This window comes from Thunnus maccoyii, chromosome 21 (genome assembly GCF_910596095.1).
Source record: "Thunnus maccoyii chromosome 21, fThuMac1.1, whole genome shotgun sequence".
NCBI lineage: Eukaryota > Metazoa > Chordata > Actinopteri > Scombriformes > Scombridae > Thunnus > Thunnus maccoyii.
The window spans coordinates 21,362,812-21,383,096 of record NC_056553.1 but is presented as its reverse complement, the minus strand read 5'-3'; the positions used below and the strand labels follow the sequence as shown (position 1 = coordinate 21,383,096).

The 20,285-nt window shown below is 40.2% G+C and overlaps 1 protein-coding gene across 7 annotated transcripts in view; it reads right to left on the bottom strand.

The window, feature by feature from the left end:
* Nucleotides 1–20,285, bottom strand: part of nrp1a (neuropilin 1a) — a 187,658-nt gene that overhangs the window by 61,922 nt on the left and 105,451 nt on the right. For 5 of the 7 annotated variants that reach the window (XM_042398657.1, XM_042398658.1, XM_042398662.1 and 2 more), the window contains 4 exons: nucleotides 11,733–11,794; nucleotides 11,170–11,327; nucleotides 5,953–6,212; nucleotides 5,472–5,523 (listed from right to left, as the gene is read on the bottom strand). The gene's annotated coding sequence lies outside the window, so the exon portion shown is untranslated. The remainder of the gene's footprint in view (nucleotides 1–5,471; nucleotides 5,524–5,952; nucleotides 6,213–11,169; nucleotides 11,328–11,732; nucleotides 11,795–20,285) is intronic. The other 2 variants (XM_042398659.1, XM_042398660.1) reach the window with 2 other exon arrangements.

Sequence of the window (20,285 nt, the reverse complement as noted above, 5' to 3'; positions counted from 1 at the left end):
GCTAGCAGCCTCAGGGAAATAAGCAGGGCCACCCATTCAGAGATTTCATCCATTTTCCGATTGCAGCTGCACAGCAAGGCCTGATATTTTCAGCCCTGCTGCCCTAAATGACTGGGTGCAGGATGCCAGTCCTGATGTCATATCATCCAACGTATGTTGTACAGATCTCAGTCAGACGCTGGCTCTTGCTAGCTGCTATCATATGGACCATTTAATCCCTTGGATTTATGTGCTAAAAACCCCAACCTTTGATATACGCTGCACCATATCCATCTTGGCAGCATTTCCTATGTAAAAACAAGTACTCTGACTGTCACGGAGTACATCAGGGACATCACTGCGGCACATACTCTGGACTTTTAACTTCAGTATGAAATGACAGATATGGCATTTCCTCCACCAGCAGGAATATTCAAACGTATGTTCTCGTTCCACTGCATTACAAAATGGATTAGATGTGCAGACCATGAACTTTTAAAGGGACCTTTTTACCTACTAATCATACTGTGTTCCAGTTTCTTCTCCATGACAACGACAATAAAAGACATCTACAGGCGGAGAGGTTATTGTGTATGTGTATAGGGGCTATATGGTTCCCACAGTATAGAGGCTGCTGTACCTGTTTCACAATTTCGGCAGCTAGTGATAATTACTGGCCAAAGAACGTTTCACACACTCTTGAACAGGCTTTCTGGCACAATAGACACACCTTCAAACTCTGTCAGTGTGTCGTAACCCTGGGCTTTTTTTGTTCAGAGGAATGTGGAATGCATGTTTGTGTGTGTTTTATTGTGTGTTTGGGTGAGACAAGAGGTGGGGAAGCAGGGAAAAAGAGAGAGGTGAATGGATTCCAAGACAAAACAGAGAGAGACAAACAGCAGCCAAAGTGAGCCAGCTCTCTTATATTCACTTTCTGAGACTCTGAGTGAAGACATGGGAAACAGAGGAGAGCCTGACAGATCCCTGCACTGCTGACTCTTGAGGGGCAGGGTGGTGCGGTGGGAGGGGGGGGTGCTCAGTCAGATCAAGGCCTGGAGTAATTGCTACAAAGGCAGCGTTTCTCCGCTGAGGCGTTTGGGCGAGGTGAAACTAAGTGTGAACGGAATTAACAGAGGGCTGAATAAAGAGCTTCTTAAGTTTAGAGACATTATGGTAAGAGAGAAAGAACAACGAACCTGAAACGTTTTCAGGGATATTCCTCAATCAAATGGAGGCAGGGGGAAACACAGAGAAAGAGGAGGAGGAGGAGGAGGAGGGCGGGGTGTAGGGAATAGAACAAAAACATAAAGAAATGGCTTCATTGGAAGTAGAAACATTTACAGTGACATTTAGTGAAGCGGGGAGGATGTATGAATAAATATGCATAATGTTGCCGGGAAGCATGGAGAGCTTCTCAGGGGTAGAAGGAGGGTGAGAGTGATGGCTCCTGAATTAATGATGAGGGAGCCCACTGTCTCTCTCTGTGTGTTCATGTGGGTCTGTATGAGTGTCTGCACATGTGACAGCATTTAACTGCAAATGGGTGTGTGTGTGTGAACTTAGGGCACACGCACACATATCCAACTCGCTCTTGCAGCACCCCAATTTCACATCATCACTGATGGAAATTACCCAATCCTCGATACCTAATCAAGCGATCATTTTTTGGAGACACACAGATTCGCGATTGTCTCTGATGCTTAATTACATTTCTGGAAAGCCAAGGAGCAAACCGCCTGGCAAATTCCAATTTTTGGTGCAAATATATATTTTTTCCTTTTTTCCTTTCATCTGAGTTAATGTTCTATTCTCCACTCGATTTTTTTTCCTCCAGTTCGCAGGCTGAGATGATGAATATTGTGCTGCTCATCATCTAAAGCACAGGGAGAAGCCCCAGAGATCAGGGCAATGGAGGGGAGGGAGGTGTAGAGCGGGAGGGAACTGTCAGGGAGAAATGCTATGTAGGTCAATGAAGAATTGCACTGGGATATTGCCTCCTCAGCTCACAGTCTGGGAAGCTGATTTGATTTCCAGTGAATCCATCCGACTTGAATTATGAGAGATTACCCTCCCTAAAATCACCTTGGTGACTACCGTAGAAAGCCTCTGCTCTCAAGGGGATCTATACATAGAGATCTATACTGTATATTGGCTAAGATATATACTTAAAGTCTGCCCAACTTCAAAGAACCCTTAGTCATACAGTTCTATATTGTAGAGATGTGTCCTTCAGATACAAGCTGCATGTGGTGAGGAGTGAACTACCCTTCACTCTGTTTATTCATACTTCTACTTTCATACTGAAATAAATAATTATAAAATAGCTTAAATCTGAGGAATTCAAAACTCAGAAATTGTACCCATGAAGCAGAGGTGTGCTCAAGGGCTACAGTAAGTCTTAAAGCCTGCACACCAGCATTTAAAACTATGAAAATTTGCAATGAAATCCATTCATTTCAAAGGAATATCCACAATCAGTACATTTGTTGTTATAAATATGGGCAAATCTTTCGCGTAAAGTTCAACTACAGTGGACTTTGACTTTGCAAATTTGTACTGCTAACCAACAGGAAACAGTCTTGACAGTGCTGACCTTTGGGTCCAAAACAGAGGGAGCTATCATAGCTTATCAGCTATCTTGCAATATAAACTACTCCACATAAGAGGCAAGATTTGTGGACAGTTGGAGATGCAAGTCGATGGTACAAATGTGCCACTTGGATAAAGTGTGTGAACTTATTTTCCAAGTTAAGGTAACAAGTTGGTTGCTAGCTAGTTTAGTGAGCTATTGTGACTGACTAGCACAAGCATATTCCTGGTCAGTTAGTGTGTTAGCAGTTAGCTCGCCAGATAAGAGAAAGTAGTTCACCAACTAGCCCTGCGAGTATCATCTACAGCACATCAGGCTTCTAGCATCACCTATTTCATGGGGACGCACTGATGAACTTTGCTGTGCCACTTTCTGGTGTAACCAGGCCTTTATGGTGCACTCAAAAGACAAACCCCAAATAGTGACCATCTTTAAAAATGTACCAAAAAAGCAAACTGACTTCACTCACAGGTAGAAACAGGTGTAACCTAAAAATTTAGTTAGTTAAATTGTTTGTTCATGTGACAATTATGGGTCCCCATCAGGGATAAAAATATGAAAACACCTCACCCTGACCTTTTTATCCATTAATTCAAGAGTGTGTTGTGATTGAATAAAATTTTATTTGGATAAGATCTACCAAGGTTGAAACCAACCATTAAAAACTGTCTCATGAGCAAACAAACTATCTTTATTTTACACATTCTTATTTATGCTTGTTGAGGGTGATGGAGAGTACTAGATTAAGTCATTGTGCCCCTTTGTGAAGCACTTGCTCCATGCTGTTTATGTAGTTTGTATTTCTCTCAGTAGTGTTGACTGATCACTTACTGTGGATGGAGTTTCATTGTCATACCAGTTGTATCAGATTTTCATTGTGTTAATATGGCAAATGTAAAGCTCTTCAGTTAGTGTTGACTGGACACTTTTTCTTTGTTATAGACACACTTTCTGATAAAGTTTAAGATAGATCTTTGCATGAATAATATATTTAAAAAAGCTCTTTTGCTTTTAAATAAAAAAAGGTGATAATTCATAGTAAAAGGTGGTACATAGCCTTCTGATGATAAAGCCATCAAAGCCTCTTTCCTCTGTAAGATAAAAAAATGCTGATCAGAGAAATAAAGCCCCTCCCTGCCACTCATGCTTTGTTCAGTTAGTAATTGCCCCAACAGGTGGTAAACCTAGCTGCCCCTCTGGCCCTCCAACCTCATAGGAGGGTTGAAGACACACAACAGGGTTAGAAATGGAGCCTGAAACAGCAGCACAGTAAGCACAAAGCCCAGTGTCCCAGTAATTAAGAAGAGGAAATCCCAACAATGGCGGCCCGGCCTGTGATGGTAAAGATTAGCTGAAACTGTGAGAAGGGCTACTGAGGAAGATGAGACGCTGCCCTTTGTAATGTCTGTGTGTGTTGTGTGAGTGTATGTGTGTGTGTGTGTGTTGCCGGAGGGGTGGGCAGTACCTCTATTAGTCTAACTAGTTACAACTGTTTGTGTGAGTCGGTACAGAGCACTTATACAGTATGTGGGCTTTCATGCTGATATATATATATATTATTTTTCATGTTGGTATTTTACCATCTTGGTGTGTCTATTGTATTTCTGTCTTTGTGTTTGTCACAAGGTCTGACTTTTGTCTTGAAGCTGCTGCTAACAAAACACTGTATGTGACAAAACTGGTGATTTAGTCTTGGATTATTTACAGAAGACTGACAGGATGTGACTAAAGAATCTGAGCCACTGAGATCACAGGAATAAAGCTGTGTCTGATGCGGACTTACTTGGCCAGGAAGTGATAGTTGAACTATGATATCTAACACACACACATAAACACACACATCACAAGACCGCATTTCCCAACAAGACCAAAGATGGTCACGAGCAGTGAAAATTTTTTGGTATGTGTAGAATGACTCTGCTTTTCGTGAATGAATCATCAGGGACATTTTGCTCGGGAAAGCAGAACAACTGAGGGGACTTTTCACATCAAATGTTTTGATGTCGCAGACCATGTGACACAAATAAACTGATTTGAAAGTCATAAAAAAGTTTTTCTGATTTACCATGAAAGCACAAAATTAAAATGCCAACGTTTTAGAAAATTATTCACTTGTCAATAAGACTGAAATTCCTCCAGCAGCAAATTGATAGACATTTCACATTGTATGCTGCTCAGGTTATATCATCTTCCTCAGGCTGTGCATGGGCAGGACTCTTTTAAATTAATTTTTCTAAATAAATTTGACTTCCACTCTAAAAGCTAATAGGCTCTCCAGTCTCTTTAGTCAGCACAGCTTAATGGGATTTTAAGGTGTAGCAACAGTGTGGACTATGTTGTTCAATTGTGGCTGATGTTCCTCTCTCTTTAAAGACTGATAATAACATTTAACAAAGAAACTCTGAGGGTAATAGTTTTAAATGACCACAATGTCCTTTTGTGTCTTCAGTAAGTCTTTCTGGTTCAGAACTGCAGTTTTTTAATTTTTTTCAGTGCCTCATAGATACTCAACATGACTTTGTGTAATAGCAGCTTAAATCAAACATGCCCGGGTGCCAGATCCATGATGAATGATCCACCGAAATCAGACCTAGAACACCGGTCTGATTCTGAGGTCCCACACTTAATTGTCCACCAGGACAGTTGTTGGAAGATGTTTCAAGTCATACAACTTTAAGGACACAAATGCAAATGGTGTCTGATTTCTCATGAGGTAGCATCAAGTATCTGGCTCTGTGGAGCTGCAAAAAGGAGACAATATTTGAGTTTTAACTGTTTGTATGTTACTTGACAGGAATTATAGTAAAAATACAGAACAGATAAACCTCAAAGCTCATCTAAAAAGGATAACTTTTGGGTTTTTTTGGCAACTAATTTTCATAGCTTTCATAGCTCTACTCACCAAGATGCTTCAGCGTCGCTAAAGGGAAGTCCAATGGGGATTATTAATTTATCTAGAAGAAGTAAGAAAAGAAGACAAACAGTAAAATGATCAGTCAATCTGTCTGTTTGGAATCTCGATCACAGTTAACATATTCATTTCCTCATTCAGCTTTGACCTGCTGTAGTTGCAATGTCTGCGTATATATTTTATTTTGCGTATTACAGACATTTCAGTGTTGCTCATTCTCTGTTTCACCTCTAAATAAAGTGTTTTAGATAAACTGTTAGTTTGTTTACAACGTGTCTGGTCAGTTTCTTGCCCCATAGACGTTCCTGTAGTGATTTCACTGTGTTCCTAGATTACAGCAATATCCAACAAGCCCCTTGTTTGAAGACATCTGAAGATACTGATGCCTTTTCTTTAACCTCACACTCACATATTGTTGTGTTCTCCCCTTACTGTATCTACAGCTACTGTGTGCAGTGCTTTAAAGCTTCACCTCTCCTTCCTGACAGCTCACGGTGACCCCTGAAGTCCTTTCCCTGCTCTCCGTCAATATCTGGAGTTGTTATCCTGACTGCAAAGTGCCGTCGTCGCTGCAGGAACAAACTAACTCCATTTCACCATGTCGGAGTGCAGCCCTCAGAGAATCCAACCTGTCCACGGAGACAAATAGAGACAGACAGCAAGGGAAAGAGATGCAGCAGGACAGAGACTGAGAGAGAGAGAAGAGACAGGTGTAGACAAATAGAGGCCCAGCTAGAAAGGAACAGACATATTTGGAGTCAGATGCAGTGAAAGGGGACAGTGAGTGAGAAATGTATGAACATCAAGAGTGAGAAATGGAATTGGATGTAGAAAGAGAGATGGAGAGAGAAATTGTGCTCAGCAGAGACAGGGAAATAGAAAGAAGGGCAGCGAGAGTGAGAAATAAAGAGATTTGGAGTTGAATGCAGACAGAAAGAGAGGGAGAGAGAAATAGGGGTTGACAGCGAGGGAGAAAAATGTAATTGGAAGCAGACAGTGAAATAGAGCAGGGGAGTCAAGTAGAGACGTAAACAGAGAGGATGAGAAAGTGAATGAGGAGTATACTGTATTTACATTTTTGTATATTATAAAAGATGCAAAATAAGGATACTGCATAATCTTCAGTGCAAATTATATTAAAGGTTAAGGTTGATGATACTCTATATTTTTCTTATTGGTGACAAATCCCATTAAAAGGCCAAAATCAACAATGAATTGATCCCACTGACAAGTACTGTCTGTGTATCCAAAGCCTGATATATCTTATTCCTCTGTGACATACAGCATTGCTGTCCAAAAAACACATCAGTGAGCCACACCATTGCGTAACATGTTCCTTCACACAGTCCTGCTGCTGTAAATACTCACTAGAGCACCATTGTGTACTAAAAACACTGAAAACAGTCCCAACAAGTGCACTATTTACTTGTATTTGAGTAACACTTGCTAAAAACTACAGTGCCCAGCTGTTTTAGGAAATTATCTCACCATTTTTTCATAAGGGAAACTATATATTTGTGAGCAATTTTTAAAGATTAGTGTATATAGAATATTGTATATAGAATAATCCCAGTAGAAAACAAAATTTACATATTTGCCATATCACTATCATTTATTCTCGTCTAGCACCTCGGCCCCAGAGAAACATCTTTTCATTCTGTTTTATATGTGAATGTATGGTTTGAATGACAATAAACTTGATAAATTAAAAATACATGACAAAACCTAGTCTGAACTTGTACTACACTGAAATGTAACTGCTAAACATGCAGAGAAGACTGTATACGGATGGTTGGAAAGTTTGTTTTAGCTTGTTTAGTCGCTGAGAAATGATGATTTATTCTATCAGGTCATTCTTAAATATGTATCGAGAGCGTGAATACATTTTATTGTTATTCCCATGCACTATTTCCTATTTACATTGACTTTCAATTCATAACATTGTCATTTGCTATTCTGTATTTTGCTTTCAGTATTTTTTGCTCCAGCAAAATATACTCTTTTATGTATATACAGAGTATATATATATATAGTGGGAAAAGTGGGAAGGACAGAGACAGAAAGACAGACAAACAGAGAGAGAAATAGAAAGTGAGAAGCTTGGGAATATAGAAACTTCTAGTTCCACTGCTTCCACAGATTTAGTGGCTTTTTAAATAGAGAACACTGTTATCAAAAAGAAAACCAACCCAGTCCCTAGTGAACATCAGCACTCTTAGCACTGAGCCTGGAGAAGTACATGTTTATTGGTATAGTCCTCTAACACACGTCGTGCCGGTTAATAAGTAACTCCACTATAGTTTTTTCACTTTTTCCTGACACGATTCTCAAGATACCAAGAGGCCTGGGCAGCATGGCTTAAAAACACAAATACATGCCTCCCCCCAATATATAATTCACTCAAAATGATTAAGTATTTCATTTTTTTCAAGACAGATAGATAGAGACAAAATAAACGTACATTCGCACAGAGATGCGCACAGCCATGCTACTCTGTTTTAATTTGCTATAAAGCCTCATGAAATCATGCTGCTAGAGGAAGCCAGGCCCGTTTTTTGGACGGCGGACAAAAGCGACAGCTCACCACAGTTCCTCCAGTCATATTTTATGGTTAATTATAAAGCGTTTGATGAGAGTGGCTGTTTTTTAAAAGGCCAAATGGATTGGATGGCTGCGAAGCTACAGTGTTCACAGACTAGACATATGGCTGGGTGTAATCGCCACAAGGTTTCAGCGAGCGCTTAAAAAATGGAGGCCTGGCATGAGAACACAACAACACAAACAACACACTTGTTCCCAACACATTGCATTCTTGTTAACTGTTACTTTAATTTGCAATTGGACACAATCATTTCAGGCTCTGTTGATTTTTCATATGCACCCCCACCCTCGCACTTCTCCTCACTGATATGAATCCAATGCCACACTATGAGCTAGTATTCTGTGGCTGTTCTGCAATAGCGTGTCTGCTCAGATGTCAGTTTATCAGCTCCCTTGTTTCTGTAAGACTAACAGTTATACCAGCAGCAGACTGAGACTGACATTGTGATGTTGTTGACCTTCTCCGACCCCATTTGTTTCACTGCCAGCTCGTCTGATGTAGCGATATGCCTCTGTCTGTTTTATCAGTCCTGGTCGGTGCCTCTCCAACTCTGCCACCCTCACAGCCTCACAATGGACCCTTGAGGCACACATACACCCACCATGACACATACGTACAGAGGTTAGCTTGCCTTGACATGCTGGTTGTAATCAGTGTCACATCACATTGTGTGCAGCATATCCAACAACTCGCCAAATGAGGCCTATAAAATGAAGTGTTCTTCTCAGCTATATGGTTTCTTGTCTGTTCTACCCCTCTTTTCCCATTACACCGCCCAATCACCCTGTCAAGCTGAGGAAGTGCGCCTAAGCAGACACTTAATTTGTCTTGTTTTGTTATTAGCTCTGTGGCCACGGAGCGACCCGCAAATACATGCCCCCCGTATTGATTTAATGTCACCCGCTGCATGGCAGTGATGCACGAATCGTCCGCCCTCGCTTTGGTTTTTACAAAAACTGACGGGACATCGCATTGTAATGTATGTCACACATTGACGAGATACAATGGGCAACAGGGTGACAAGTAGGACTGATGGCATTTGATAAAGTGCTCCTTCACTGCTTTGAAAAGTCAACACATACGGCAGGGCTCTCTGTCTGCGATGATGAACTGATGGAGGGCTGCCTCAATGCACCAAGGGCAGGAAATCCTGTCTGTCCGCTGCTCGTGTTTCTTATCTGACACTTCCTCTGATTATAAAGTTTATATCTCCTGAGTATCAGATTGTTTACAATTTAAAAACAGGAAGATGATGCTTGATATTGATATTGATGAAATTCAAGGATGACAAGTCTGTACTTTTTTTAGTAGAGGATATTTTACCCAAATTGTTTTATCACCAAATATTTATTCTGATTGACAGCTTGTCATTTTGAGATCAAGGAATTTAATTTAATTTTAGTTTGTTTTTTTATTTATTGTGATTAAACCCTGTCATTCTTTTTTTCTTTTTTTTTCAAAATTATTCGTAAGAAAGCAAAATGAGTCATTTTTCTTTTTTTGTGGTCCTGAAATAGTAACAGTATTTTGTTTCAGGCATGTAGGAGCTTCTTCTGGAAAGTGTCAAACTGACCCCAAACACTACTTGAGAATGTTCCTTGGTAAAAAATTACTTTAAAAAGAAAATTTGAACAAAAATGTGACTATAACATGGTCAATTTGTATGATAATTATAAATAATTGCATTATTTATAAAAACCTTATGCTATCATTGGCTTCTCTACACTTGCATGTTTAAGAGAGGAAGTTTGGCCGCATTAGCTAAGTATCAGCAGATGTGGTGTTTCAAAATGGATCGATTTGCCGTTCCACAGGGAAGGACACTGACACAGTGACAGACTGCTTTTCTTTTAACCATAAAAACAGGAGGATCCTTCTTTTGTCACTAGTGAGTACACACACACACACACACACAAAGATCTTAAGTCACTATTTGCTGTCAACAGCTGGAATAAGTACTTTTTAAGTATTCCTGTTAGGACTATTTATTAATCATTATCACATTCATAATGTCATTGTATGAGAGTATATGTGTAGTGCGCTCTCATTTCCACAAATTGCTCGCTTGTTGACCGGTTTTAATAATAAGCCGATTAGACAGTTAGTCAGTGCAGTTTGTACAATTGCAGCTACGTCAACTGTCCAGTTCTCAGTCCTGTCAGTGTTTTTGCAAATACTTTTCAGGAAACAGGACAGATGGACATGCTTGTTCATGTCAGAGCATTTATCTGACAGATCGATTGTGTTAACGTCGTTGCTATTAAACACGCTTAATTGTGATTAAGAGCATATTCATTCATGTTTTGTTGAACTTCTAACTTAATGAATAAAAGTGATTTGCTGTTTATAACTGTTTGCATAGTTTGACAGTGTTGTGTCTAACTGGGCTTGGTGATGTATGGCTCTCGTTACAGTCTGAAAGCAAGACATTCATGCGCAATCAGCCCCTTGGCTTGTTGAAGCACATGGTCCTCATAACAAACACCAGACCCTCTTTATATAGCTATATAATACATGATTATCAATAGTATTATTCACATTCTTGTTTATCTGTTTTAAACTTACTGGTTTAAAAATAAAGCGTCATCTACCGTTCGTGCACTTATGATCCCCGCAGCTCCAACAACTACAATTATCTGCTTCTGCTACTATTTTTGAATCTCCAGGCAATTCACTCGTCAGGGTCATTAAATAACTTTCTCACAATCACGTGCAAAAAAAATTCAAAAGGGCCGTGTATGCCCACAAGTTCTCCGGCCTTCTTCACAAAACCCATCAAGAATGTTAGACCTTTACATTATGGGATACATTTATGTGGTTAATAAGACATAAGTAAAAGTACACAGAGACAAAAAAAACTATGTCCACATCCCCTTGTGTACTATTGGTCTGGGGCTGTTTGTCTTGGCTCCTTCATTCCAATGAAGGCAAATCTTGTTGTTACAGCACATGATCATATTTTAGACAATAGTGCGCTTCTAACTTTGTGGCAAAGTTTCCTGTTTCAACAAAACAATACCGCTGTGCCCAAAACTAGGTCCGTAAAGAAATGGTTTTCCCAGTTTGGTGTGGAAGTATTTGACTGACCTCTGCATAGCTCTGACCTCAACCTCATCCGACACCTTTGGGATGAACTGGAACACTGACTGCGAGCCATGCAACCACCTGGCATCAGTGGCCGACCTCATTGATGCTTTTGTTGCTGAATGGGAGCAAATTCCTGCAGCCAACATCTGGTTGAAAGCCTGAAAACAGAAGAGTGGAAGCTGTTAGAGCAGCAGATTAATGCCCGTGGCATTTGGGTGTGGTTCTTGGATGCCCGCATACTTTTGTTTCATGTTCCTTCAGCCATATTGTGAAGGATTTTTGTCTTCAGCACTGATTTGATGTGATGTGTGTTTGGGTTTAATCTTAACTGAAAAAGTCTAACTATTCTCAGTTGCCTCAGACATCAAGGATCTCAATTGTCCACAGTCTTTTATACTCTGGAATCAGATATCTGCAGCAGACCTAATTGAAGAAGGCCACAGTAACTCCAATGCATACTGCAAAGGAAATGTTGATTTACCCAACAGTTTACTCTAATTGCTCATCAACAATTTAATTCTAAAAGTTTCCATGTACTTTATAAAACGAGGTTTGATGTTTACTTTGTGTCAGAAGGTGTTTTCTGCCTCTTCACATGTCTTCGTCATACTCGGTTTCCAGGCAACTGAAGGGCACAGTGATGAGAACAGCAGAGTATAATACAAGGCTGGCATAGCTGCAGCAGGAACTTGACAAGTTTAATGAAGACAGGCAGGGAAACAAAGAGGAGGGAAAAAAAAAGGAACAGAAGCCAGCGATGACTGCAGGTCAAATGAACGAGGAAAGAGCGCGAGCACAGCGGCTTGCAGATGGCTTCCAAGTCTCCCACAAATTCGAACAAGACCAAAGCCTGGCCTTGATATATGTGGTAATAAAGTTATTGGGGACCTCATACTGTAGGCAATTTGCTTCAGGGGGTGATTCAACAAAATGACCTCACTTAGATATGATGCTGCTTTGGAAATGGCTCTGACAGTCTGCCTTGGTGAACCCACAACTCTCCCAAAGCTGTTCTGATAGCAACACATGTGGAATGTTTTATTTGGCCCGGCAACACGATACAATGCTTGGAATTTCTTTGGGTTTTCGATGTGGGTGAGGGTTTTTCTTTGGAGAGGGCAGTTTGAAGGTCAGCTGACAACGCCAGGTGGGCTCTGAGGGTTTTGATCGGAAATTGGCTGATTCAATAAGACATTTGTGGAAACTTGTGGCATACTTGGACCTTTAATTGCTTGTTTAATCCAGGATTCAAGGGGCGTCGTTCCTGCTACCCACATCCAGACCAGTTACAAGATTTCATGGTTGATATACCCACAAAAGGTAATGTTTACTGTGAGCAAGAAATTGTTAACTTTTTCATAAGCCTTTCGCTATAAACATTTTAAATCCCCTATATATGTAGAGGGTTGGATGTGAAACCAAAGGAGGACAAAAAATGGTATAAAAGCTAGACTAAACAACATGGGTTGAGGTTCTTCTTCCTCAAGTCCAACATCACCAGATGAGAAGAGTGTTTAGTTATTTGCTAAGGAAATCCTCTCTGCAAACATGAAAACATAGCTCTCTTATTACATCAAACACTTAAGACAAGGGGAGAAACAGACTTAAACACGGCGCTCTGGTTTTAAAAGTACAAGTTTGTGTATTGCTGCTGAGCTCCAAGGTGGTGACTGTAAGCACAGTTACAGTCCATTATAAGATCAACAAAGTCTGTCATTGGCGCTGCTTGTTTGCAAGAGGGAGAGAGCAGTGACTAGCTGTATCTTATAGTACCTTCCATTAGCATGGAAGCCTACTGCTTCAGAGAAGAACATCTAATTTTACTAAACATTCTCTTCAAGGTCCATTCAGTGTCTGGTCTGGAGCTTTCAATCATATCACATAATCTTTATTAGCAGATGGAGCTTGCCATGTTGTGCATGTTGGCCTAAAAGCTGAGATTTAAAGTTTAAAGTTCTCAGAATAGAATTTGAATTGGAACATTTACAGTTCCACAACAACTGTAAACCGTTACCTGCTGATGAAGATCATGGGATCTTCTACAAAACTTCCGGAACAGCTACTAAATAAACCTAATGGTGAGACTGTTTTCTCAACTGCTGTTACCAAGATCAGGAATGAACTTTGACCCCCAACATCTATCGTCAAACTGGATTCCACAAGTCAGCATATTTAATTGGTATTTATTTTCAAATGCATAATTCTTTAAAAAGTTAAACCATTTTGGAAATTGTGAATCAATTCACTCCAAAAGAACTGGATAACTTTTCCTTACAGCATCATTTTTTTTGCAGTTTCTCACTTTACCACTGCTGCTTTTAACAGTTTACACTGAATGATCATGTGCTGACATATTTACATTGCAGAGAACTCCAATTATTGCTGTGTAGTCTCACATTTCAGGATCTGTTGAAGGATGCGAGGCAAATGTTTCATATTTGGTACCGAAAGTACAATGAAAACCTCACATTCTTCAACACATCCACAAACAAAAGACTCCTCCAGATTCCCACATGTTCATTATAAAACTATTTCTAAATGACGCTGTTCATACTGTCGACACATTCTGCATATCCCCAGACTCCTTGTTTATCGGGGAGGATAGATGTGGAATGTGTTTATAAGTGTGTGCATGTGTGTTGAGTGCACATCAGAAGGGAGCTGCTGGAGCTTTTGTCTGAGTTAATTACTAAAACAGCATCAAACAACGGAACAGAAAAGCTCTCCATGGATAGCTTCCGCTGGCTGGACAGTTTGTCACAGCTTCAAAACCACCTCCCATCGCTGTGATAAGGTGTGTGTGTGTTTGTGTTTGTAGGTGTATGAATGTTTGTCAGTTGGATAGCATCTGTTTGTCTGTTTGTGTGGTTGTGAGCTTGTGTGTGTTGTCATGCTGGGTGTCCCACAATAATTTTGACTTCAAGCAGATAAAGAAAAGTGTCTGCGGGTGTCTAAACATCTTAACTACACACAGGCCAGTGTGGACATATTTTGGTCAGGTTTGGTGAAAGACTTCCGTGGCAGCAGCGGGAGCAGGCTTGCAAAGATAAGCCCTGTGGCTTTCAGGCTTTTCCCACTGTGTCTTTAATTGCTGAGATTCAGTGACAACCAGGTCTGTCACTTCAAAAGGTCAGTTCAACCAAATAGAAACTGATTTCTCACATAATGTTGTTGGTATTTGGCTACTTGCATGTAGTTTTAATTTTATTCAAAGTTTTAAAATATCCATCTCTGACACCAGCAGTTCAGTCGAAATAAATAGACCTTGCTGTCAACAGTTTTCATTCCAACTATTTTCTTCTGACAATACAGTGCATATGAAAACTGTTTATAGGTCTTAAAAGGTCAATGTGTGAGGTCTGTGGATTACTCAGAATAAATGGGACATTGGGCCTCATGCAAGAACATTATCATGTTCTTATTCTACATCCCTCTTACATTTTTTTTCTGCAAGGCTTTATCATACAACTATTCCAGATTGAATTCAACAAACACTCATCCATCACTGGCATAATCAATGCCCCCAAATTGCTATATAAGGCTTCCTGTTTCAATCCATTTGTGGGAAAGTTTCCAAGAGTTAAAAGAACTACAAACTGCTGAGCTTGAAGTCAGTCATGGAATTAGAGGACTCTACAAAATTAGAAAATATTACTACATCTGTCAACGACAGACTAAAGAGACTGTAGTGGACTTAATGATGACAAGGAGAACAAATCCTAGCCCAGCGTTCATTGACGACTTCTCCTGGGCCATACACCCCTCCACTGTCATCGGAAAGGTACAACAATGCCTCTACTTTCTGAGGAAGATGAGGACAGCCGGACTTCCGCAGAACGTTCACGTTAACTTTTACAGGTGCACGGTGGAGAGTATCCTGACGTGCTGCATCACAGCGTGCACCAGGGAGGACCACAAAGCTCTGCAGAGGGTCATCAAGATGGCCCAAAACAACATTGGGACACAGCTGCCAGCAGTCGAGGACATCTATCATGCCCAATGTCGGGGCAGGGCCTACAACATCATCTGTGACCCAACACACCCTGCCCACCACTGCAATACAATGCATGCACCACAAGACTAAAAAACAGCTTCTTCCCCAAAGCTGTCAAATTGTTGAATACGGCCTGACACACCACCCCCCCACCACCCTCAAAAACACACATAGACACACATATATACATATACCGCTCCCCCCAATGACTGAACTCTCCACCGTGTAATATGCTCATATTCCATACTTGTTCACTTGTTTACACTCTATTCTTACAGTGTTTGTATCTTGTGTTGCTGCTAAATTGTATCTTAGGTCATTTATCAAGCAAAATAACAAGCATTCCACTTCTCCAATGTGAGGATTTGCTGCTTATATCACAAATATTGCTGAGCCTTGGGTTGTTGATTGGACAAAACATGCAATGTGAAGAATTCACTTAGGGCTCTGGAAAATTGTGATGGATATTTTTCAGACATTTGATAGACTTATAAATAAATCTGCCAAACGAAAAACAACTGATAATTAAAACATTTGTCAGTTCCATCCTAATTATTCATTTATTAAGGAAGTATAATTATTATAGTAAATCAAAGTGTTTTTACTCCTGTGGAAAAGGCAGACCATCTGATAATTCTGACTGTTCTGTTGAATAAATGTCCTCTGGAGTCACTTGTGTGTGCCACTTGAGAATAAATCAGTTTGTACAAGTTGGTCCTTGCATAAGGTCAGTTTTCAATGCTTTGGGCAGCACAAATGAAATTCCACTCACGGCTATTATATTGGAGTAATGTCAGAGGTAAAAACTAACTGCAAAGCTAGATACCAAAAGGGGTATGTGAGAAAATGTGTGTTATGTGAGAGTGATTTGGGTGAACTGAACCATTAAATAGTGCACACATACCTTAAAGTTGCACTACTTTGCATGGAAATTCTGCCAAATTTTCACAAATCATGATACGACAGAAAGATTGACTGTAACAATACTCTGAAACAAGTTTTGAAAGTGCTTGTGTGTGTGTATCTCTGAATGTGGATGCTTTGAGTGCTTAAGATTAACAACTATCAGTTTGGAAATACTATTCTTCTCACACTATTGTTGGATATTCCCTACCCTCTTCAGGTAGAATCATATCTTCAGCTCCCTTTATTAAAATCCCTATTTCAATATTTTATTTTTCTATTGGAGTCACGTCTGGGGCCCAGTGAATGACACAATAACTTGATATCTTATTCAATTGAAATGCCATGGAGCAATAACGATTTGCTACAGCAAACAGCTTGCAAATAAAGCTTGTCTCCCTGAGCGGTAATAAAAAGCCTCATGTGGAAGAGGTTATATTAGGACTGTGAGAAATCAAATAGATAGGATCTGGAGTGCTCGATTTCATTCAGAGCTCTGAAAAAGAGTTAGCCTGCCTTGTGGGGCAGGGCAAATATTGAAACATTGCACTCAAACTAAGTCAGGGGGAGTTGAACAACATGCTGAAATGTCAGGAGGTTACAGACATATGTGCAAAAGCTGCCTAGTACCTGTCTGGGGCCACATATTTGGCACCAGTGACAGATTTTTGTGGATAATCTTCAATTTATGAGTTTACATGCACTTAGTAAGTTACAAGGTTAATGTTTTTCTGCAAATCTAATTTCTTTAGGGTGACAGCAAGCTAATTAGTTCAGTCGTTAATGGGAGGCACTGTAGGTTTACTCAAAAGACATATTTCTACCACTGGCTCATAACTGTCTACAAACCATGCCTTTATTTAGAACAGTTTATACTCTAACAGGATGGTGCAACACAGCTAAGCTAAGATAGATTCCTCCGTTTTGCACTTTGCGGATCTCCATTCCCTCAAAGGTCAGCACTGTCAAGACCTAAGCCCCTAATCCACAGTCCTTTTTCTTTGCAAAAACACATTCTTAAATTCAGCTGAAGTCTTCTGTGGTTTGCCAGGCACGGTTTCCTGCGGTGGAGGGATAGTAACACAAACAGGGAATTCAGTGCTCAACGACCATAACTGTGGAAAATACCCACTTGATTTGACCAACTCAGACTTGTGAGGCCTATTGTTTTCAGATGAAGTTAAGAATGCATCATAGAACAAGGAATTTTGTCCCCCATAACTTATAGTGTAATCGTGCTTGGAAGGCATCTTTTCATAGTTAGTATGGACAGCATGATTACAGCCACCGGTAACACTTTCAATGTACATATGGGCATGTGCGTACTATATTAAGATAGACCAGAAAGCATAAGTTACTGAGGGCAGGGTTAGAGAGAAATCTTAAAGATACCCTCCAGACATGTATTAAGATGTATAAAAATATTCTGCTGTGCCTGATATGGTTTTTCCATATAATTACCACTTTAAAATCCATAAAATGGCATCTCCTTCTTCTCCCCCTCATTAAAAATTCCTAAATCTATAAATATGCAAATATATTTCATTTCAGAAGTTTAACTGCAGGACACAAGATGTCTCCTACTTCACTGTAAAGTCCATTTTCAGTATATGTGCACTGGACGCTTCAAGTTTCCAAATCATATTTGTATAAGCTGAATATTGAACCAGCTGCCAAATCAGGTGTGATGTCACAATTCCTGCTCATAGGCCCGCCTCCTTAAAATAAGATTTTTAATGAGCACAGAGAAACTTTCTGTCTTCAGCAGATGAATGTGATAACTAACTTTGCACATACATCATTTTGTATGGTGAAGCTCAAACAGCCAACTGTAGGAACAAGAAGAAAAATATATTTTTGAGTGGAGGGGGACTTTAATAATGACTTCATACACAAGGGAGTCAAATATAAACTGCACAGCCTCCAGTGAAAAAGCACAGAACAAGTCTTTTGTTTAACCCTGTGATGTATATATATCTTTAAATACTTGTACACTTACACGGGTGATGAGATCCATGTTCACAGACGTCAAAACTGCAAAGACCCTTTTATTATGTCGAGTGTTAACCTTTAACAAGGGGCAGCTTTGAGGTTTCTGCATACACAAAGGCTAACAAGGTCACATAAGCTTGACATCCTGTGCACATGCCTGCAGGGTCCAGACTCCACTTTTAGTTGGAGATAACCTTCCTAAACAACAGAGGTCCTGGGACTCAGGGCCGAATGAGTCACCGATTATCTGTGTTTACAAAGGTCAGCGTCGTTATAGCCCTGGATGTGAACTGTCCAACAGCTTATCTGTCACCTGGCCCCAATGGCTGAACAGGCTCCTGTGTAAAGATGTAAGAGTGAAGCTGTCAGAGGATCTGGAGATGGTAAACAAGCTAGGGCCAGAGCTCATCTAACCCCTGTGTATGTGTGTGTGTGTGTGATAGTTACCAGAAAGATTCAGTATGTGTGTTAGTGAAGGAAGGAGAGAAAAGTATGTGAGAGTGGAGAGAGGTAAAGAGGGAAGCCCCTCTCGGCCCTCAGGACATAATTAAACTTTCCCATCCCAACTAGAGCAACATGGTGGTGTGTCTCCAACTCCAGTGCTCTGCTAAATCTTTTGATTAGCCAGCCAGAGTTTGTGGTGAAGCTCCCCCTTCATCTCTTCCAACTGTGTGCCTTGTAGCAAAACATGTACATGAAATGTTATTAGGGTTATTAAGCACATAGTGCATGGAATTCATATTTTCTTGTAAAATTCTAATATCGTTAAGTGTATGAAGGCTGAATTCTCGTGTCTTTCGGAAAAACCTCCTGCGAAACATTTTCTTGTCAGCACTGGAGCTTTCAACCGCGCCTGCTAACAAATGCTATTATCATGATTAGTGTGTGTGTGTGTGTGTTATCCTCCGTGTGCAATAGAAGGATAAGTGATTGTCTATGATGCCAACTCCTAAGTGTGCAGAACACATTTTTTGCAGCATAATTATGCACAACTTGCTGCTAAATAGCCGCGTCATTTTTCCCCTAGAATTTTACTACCCTGGCTCTCAGTCTCTCCTGCACACACACACACACACATGCTCATACGTACACAGGTGACACCCCTTATCAATCAAGCGGGGAGAAACAAAGAGGCATCCACAGGGCAATTGTAATCTTCGATGTGTATCATCATTCTGTACGCCTCTTCTATCTCGTGGAGGAGGAAGACAATGTGATCATCTGCCTTTAAGAGAAAGACAGAAAGAAACACTTTAAAGTCATGTCAAAGTTACGCCCTATCACATGCACACATGTGCAGGGTAGGAACGCATGCAGGCAACAACACGCTTTCAGGCCAGACTCGAGGGCTGCTGTAGGGTGAAATAAACAAAGCGCACAAATGAGTAAGAGTGCAAACAAGCTGTAAATAGAAGGAGGAAGGAAACAACAGAAATTAAAGGGTGAGATCATGTGAGTGCAACATCTGTGTTGTTTTTACTTTTTGTGGCAGCTGGCAAGTTTTAAAGTGATAATCTCTTTTGTTTTGTTAAACCTTTATTTCAATTAGATATAAACACACGCTGTCTTCTAGAAAAAGAACCAGAAACTGTGAGTAAGAGCAGAAAGTTTGGGGACTGCCTGAAATATATTTCTATTGTTATTTCATGTTTTTCCCTATTGTCAGCATATGAAAAGACCAAAACCAACAATACACAATGCTGGAATCAGACTACACAATATTTCTGGCTTTAGAGATGGTTACCACAAGTTGGACTACTACCAACCATAGTTTCCTGTCTTTCAAAACCTGCATGATGTATAAAGGTAATCGAGAACAAGGTGCCAGAGATCAAGTTTTCAAACCGATGTTCCAAATGACAACAACGACACCATCATTACATTTTTGTGTAAAGTTATTGTGTAAAGTTATGTGAGAAAGTCCAGTGCTCTTATGGGTCAACGTCACGGAAAAACATCCCAGAAATTACAATAACGGAGGTCTATTGCACAGAGTGAGAATAAGCTACATCAGACTTTGGATACACACACACACACACACACACACACACAATCAGTTCCTTGTTAGTTTAGGCTTTTCATGTGATCTGTTGATAGTAAGAAAAACAGGAACATTGCCAGCCTCATCCTTCGACAGAACATTTGAGGGGAAATTCATTCTCTCCACTAGAATTGTCGGAATATTTGAATTGACAAACAGCCTGCCGCTCAAACCGCTCCTTTGTTG